Genomic DNA, 5695 nt, shown 5'->3' on the forward strand with positions numbered 1-5695 from the left:
CACCTATACAATTTAACATTGTATTGGGTGTGTTTGGGACACACGAGACTTTGTTATTTGATTGCAGGATTGTTTGAGAGAGACCATCTTCATCCTACGCCTCCCACAGATTGATAACCATTAGGTGATCCACTTGAGAGAAAATTGCTACTGCCCTACAAAACTCTGCGCTTGGAGGCCCAACATGAGTCTCCAAGAAGAAAGATTGCGTAGTAGACATTACTCATCAAATTAAAATGATATTTTATTTTGTAAATAGAAAGTTCTTACAAAATAATAATAATAATAATAATAATAATAATAATTGTTTACATATAACTTGGCAAGTTAAGTCCTGGTGATTGCGTACATAAGCTTGCAAAGATTTTACTGACTAATGCAGTAATAAACGTGCAATCATGTGTTTATGTTTTTATAACATTTCTCGTCCAGCCCAACATGATATTTTCACCCAGCCCAGCAAGTCCGCTAATTTTGAGAAAAATGTAAATGGGCTTTAAATTATAAGATAACATATAAATGGGCTGCATAGACGCTACATCATTGTTTCACCTAGCCCACCTAATGGACTTAAAAACCAAATGGACTGGCTGACATGTGGGCCAGTAGGTCGAAGCCTAAACACTATCATCTACTACCACTATAAAAAGAAGAGAGGGGCAGATCCAAACAATCACATCCATTCATCATTAAAATCTAATGGCCCTTAATCATTTTGTGTTTAACGCTATCAACCACGCAACAAGCCACAGTGCGATCGCTACTATGCCCCGCAGTAAAAAAGAAAGTAAACCGCCCGCCCGCACGACCTCCTCCTCCTCCTCCCGCAGCCGCGCCGTTCGCCTCTCGCAGCCGCGCCCTTCACCGCCTCCTCGCGCCGCCGGAGCCACGGGAAGCGGCCGCGGGTCGCCGGGAGCCTCCCCGACCGCGGGAGCCCGCCCCGCTCCCGCCGCGGCTCGCCGGGAGCCTCCCCTGCCGCCGAAGCCGCCCCGCCGCAGCTTGGCCTCCGCCACTCCGCCACTCCGCCGGAGCGAGTCTCTCTCCTCTTCTCTTGGGATGGGACGCCTTCTCTCCTCTGCTCCCAGCCGGATCCAATCCACCTCGCCCCGGCATGCAGCCACGGAAGGCCAGGTCCGTGCGCCTCTTTCCCATGGCCATGGAGTCGCCGCAGCCGCCATGGAATGCCTGGATGTCGTCAAGGTCCCTCTTCTCCTCTCCCAACTGGACTCTTGATTGTTTTGGATTTGGCGGCTCCCCTCACTCACACCCTCCCTCCCTGATGCAGATGCACGCAGGTGCAGCACCTACACCGATGGCTGCTCTTGAGACACAGACAACATAGGAGAGGACAAGTCCAGAATTGCTAGACTGAATCTATCCATCTGCTCTGCTCTCGGGACAACAGAGGAGAGGACGAGTCCAGAATTGCTTGACTGAATCTATCCATCTGCTCAGCTCAGTTCATGCAGGTCAGGTCACATCACGGAGGGATTCCTGCGAATCTACATACAACTTCAATTAATTTATTATTAGTACTAGGTGGGTGTGAGAAAACTGAAATTTTTAGATGCATGCTTGGTTGGATGCGTGTCACACAACACTGTTTGCTCGTCTCAACTCTGTGTTTTTGCTTCTGTACCAACATCTTCTCAACTTTGTGTTCTATTTATGGAAATTGTAGAGGCTAGAGACATAGCAATCGTCAGGCTTCAGTTTTGTACTGACCACTCCAAGGCTTGTTCAACCTGGTGAATCTTTCCTTCATCTGCATCATTTTTCGCTTCAGTCTGTACATCCTCGCCCTCCGCACATCCTCGCCCTCCGCCCGCCGATCCTATTCTCTGCCGCCCGCCTTCCTCTGCTCCTCCTCTGCCGCCGCCGATCTCATCTGAGCCAGTAAGTTTTCTTTACATTCAAGTGTGCATTGTTTGAACAACATGCTTGTGGTTCTGTTCTTTCCACACAAGATAATCTGATACATACATGATCCTTCTGTTTATGATTATTTTAGTGCATACATACATGATTCTACCACACAGCAGGAACAATTATTCTGGAACAATTGCCGTATGTGAATTATCATGATCCAACGCCAATGCCACACTCAGCGCCAAAAGGGTTACAGTTTATGAGGACATATTTAATTAGTGAGGATTTCAGAAATTTGTAGTCCAAGCAACTCATACATTTGAAGTTTTGTTGCTTACCTTCCCATCCCATTGTGTTGCTATGCTCCTGAAGTTGCCTAACTACAGGAAAGGAGGCCAAAGTTTTGCTATATTGGGTTATCCACAATAGTATCGGCAGCGATGTTTTGTTTTGTCACAACTACTCAAATATATAATCTAAATAATCTAAATATATAATCTGCACATTGTAGTTTGAGTTAAAAAATAGCACATTGTAGTTTTAATTTTATTTTTTTTAAAACCCACGTGTTTTGTTGTTTCAAGAGATTGAGTCATGGGCTGTGAGCAAGCATTATATATTGACATGAAAGGTAGATCTATTTAGATCATGAAGGTTTGCGCACCGTGATGCAAAGGCCGTATGCATCGACGAGGCGAAGGTGGGGCTTACCGGGATGGGTTGAGAGGAGGCAGTGGAGAGAGGAAATGGGAGAGGCGGATGGTGAATATAGGAGGTGAAAAAGGATGCATCTACTTAGTCCTTCTGTTGAATGCATAAAAGGCACCCTGCAGCCTCTCCGCTTGCAAAATAGATGCTCTCTGCTTGGTACACTCATGACATTAAACCTTTCATCTCCAGTTAGAGATGCAACTTGAATTGACCTAAAAAATTCTATTTTTGAGTATTACCTTCTTCCACACCTCTGCAACATCTTCTGAAGCCTCTACTCTTAACCAGTCTGCTGCTATCACTTTCTCAAATTTTATACGGGAAAATAATGTAGTAGTTTTTTTAAAAAAATTGTGCAAGCTAATATGTTTCAAGATTCATGAAACATATGTTTCAACATTCAAAAGTTTACATAAAAACCATATGCGGCAAAACTGAATGACATTTTGAAATATATAATTTTGACAATGAAAACAAATTCAGTTTCCTCTTCCTCCCTAACTATGCATACTTTATTTCTACAGGTACAAATATTGCCACTCATCAACATCTGCAGCATCTAAGGTCCTTTTCGTCACATATTCATATTTACTTGAGATTCTGCTTACTTTGTTTGCACCATTTAATAATTGAGCTTCTCAATATTGCATGAATATTTCTAATGATGTACGATGTTCCCCATTTCTTTAACATCCCTGGCATGTGTGTGCTCCATTAGTGAATGACAAATTTCTGAATTTTTGTGATGAACAATGTTTACGTTCGTTTAGGCAGCTCAGCGGCATCCATCATGGTTTGCTATTTTAGAATTAATCAAGATTACCTTTCAGGCTTCTTCCGTTGCCTAGCTAATTCCCTCCTTGTAGGCCATGTTGTGGTCTGAAATTGAACGTATACATATGATCCTGGTTTTTCTACACCGCCAACTTTACTATTGATTATTCCTAGAACCTTAAGTTGATCTGAATAGACATAGTGAAGTAGATGCAAACTTCAGGATAAAAGCATGTATATCATGGAATGATAGGAAGAGGGCTCTGAGCTAGACATGTTGATTATACTGTTTAATGTTAGCTCCATCAATACTGATACATATACAATTTCCTGTTGTAGATAGGTAAATATTTTGCAAGTAATGTAATTTGGTAAATAAGCTAAAGTATTAACCTTACTGCTATCTCAAAGTATGATGCGATTATTCAGTATCCATTGCCTGATATAGTCAGTCAGAGGCATCAAATCAAATCTCCCTTAAATGATTAAATCATTTAACTGCACATCACAAGTATCAGCCTCCATCTGCCACCAATATTGCAAGAAACAAGGCATGCTGATCTAATAACCATCTTTATATATATTTTTAACCTAACAAGTGAGCTGATGATCAGGAAATCATGTTTAACTATCAATAAATGATCCCATTTCTTGGTTCAGTGAAGTGATTATGTGGATCTTGTGAGGAAAACAGATAGGCCAAGAAGCCTGGGAGGTTGTCTACAGTCACTGGCCTGGTATGTGACCTGCTTGCATCTTCTAAATTATCTTCTAAATTAGTATGAATTTTTTCTGCTCAAAAACAGTTTTCTATGATATTTGTAATTTCCACGTTTCGATTGAGCTTCTTACGATCTATCAGTAAGGCCTCTCAGGTTTTAGATTTGTGATTAGATCGTTGCATATAAGCCAAAATGAGTCTATGATAAGGGAAATAAACTGGCTACGCTTACCGTATGGATGAAACTGAAGAGTGAAGTGATATTTCTTTCTACCATTGCATAGCTTTACCATCACCGATCCATGTTAAGTGTGATTTGTTTCTCTGTACATTATTCGGATACAAAGGATTCGAGCTGAAAAGAAGATGCAGTGGAGAACATTATCACAAGTTAGCATTTCCTGTGAAACGAAGACCATTATATAGAACATTGATTAATTTGTAAAAAAATGCTGATAGCCAAAGGTTAATGCTGATAGACCATTATATATAAACACTTGAAATAATTCAGTTATGGTTTCTATCAATATATTGTTTCTACTACATATATATATTACTTTTAGCTGCGCAATTTCGTCCGACAGCCAAAGGCTTGTCTATTAGTATCTTTTGTATTTGATGGGATCTTGTAACGAGAAAAAACCTTCGGAGCAAGAAACAGGAAACTAAAGGCTTGATAGTATTGTACTATTTTATCTCACTGGAAAATTATGTGTACTCATTAATACGTGCATTTGCACGTACACGATTACTAGTAGAAAATAAATATACAAGGGTCGAAGCCTAAGCAAGGCCCTGGATTTACATCCAACGCCTGGCATTCTTCTTCAATCTCTCGTCTTCTTCCCCCAGCACTGCTGGGACCACCTACTCCAGCCTCCGGTGTCTAGCGGCGCTGTTTTGCGCGCCTTGCAGCGAAACACTACCCCACCGATGGACAGGCCATCCCACCACTCCTTCGCGCCTCCTGTTATTCTCTGCCGAGTGTAGGCCCACACCGCATCCGAACTAGTCAAGTTACCCACTCCTCTCCATCTGCAACTCCACTTCCGTGTCTACCCCACCTCCGCGCCATTCCAGTCTGGGGCCTCGGCATCGTCCACCGACCTTGGTGCGCTCTGCATGGTGTGGTCAACATGGTCAACAAACGAGAGTCATCGGAAGATAACTGTACATGGAGAGGCTGACAATGGGAACGCACCACGCCCAAGGATGCATGCATGCAACTGCATCCTTTTACCCTAAAAAATAATGTTTTCTCCCCCCTGACAGCTAGGACCCACCAGCTACATCTTCACACGCAAGGAAGTGCGTCCTTATTACGGGCAAAAAATGATTCTTCCCCCTGATAGCTGGGACCCACCAGCTATATCTTCGAAAGCAAGGAAGTGCGTCCTTATTACGGGCAAAAAAATGATTCTTCTCCCTAACAGCTGGGACCCCATCAGCTATATATTTGCACGCAAGGAAGTGCGTCCTTATCCTCCCTGATAGCTGGGACCCACCCGGTCGAAGCGTATGTAGCGTTGTCTGTCTGGTCATGAACGTTGATACGTCTCCAACGTATCTATAATTTTTTATTGCTCCATGCTATATTATATACTGTTTTGGACATTATTG

At 42.6% G+C, this 5695-nt stretch overlaps 1 long non-coding RNA gene across 2 annotated transcripts; it reads left to right on the plus strand.

Moving 5' to 3' along the window:
• Positions 1-1003: 1003 nt before the first annotated feature.
• LOC119328448 lies at positions 1004-4760 on the plus strand. 2 transcript variants are annotated; one of them, XR_005158967.1, is made up of 6 exons: positions 1004-1200; positions 1286-1469; positions 1682-1896; positions 3105-3144; positions 4015-4091; positions 4423-4760. It is a non-coding gene; the product is annotated as an uncharacterized LOC119328448 (long non-coding RNA). The 2 variants fall into 2 exon arrangements; XR_005158966.1 differs by having other exon boundaries at positions 4015-4760.
• Positions 4761-5695: the final 935 nt, after the last annotated feature.

The sequence above is a fragment of the Triticum dicoccoides genome, chromosome 7A, assembly GCF_002162155.2.
Source record: "Triticum dicoccoides isolate Atlit2015 ecotype Zavitan chromosome 7A, WEW_v2.0, whole genome shotgun sequence".
In the NCBI taxonomy this organism is placed as follows: Eukaryota; Viridiplantae; Streptophyta; class Magnoliopsida; order Poales; family Poaceae; genus Triticum; species Triticum dicoccoides.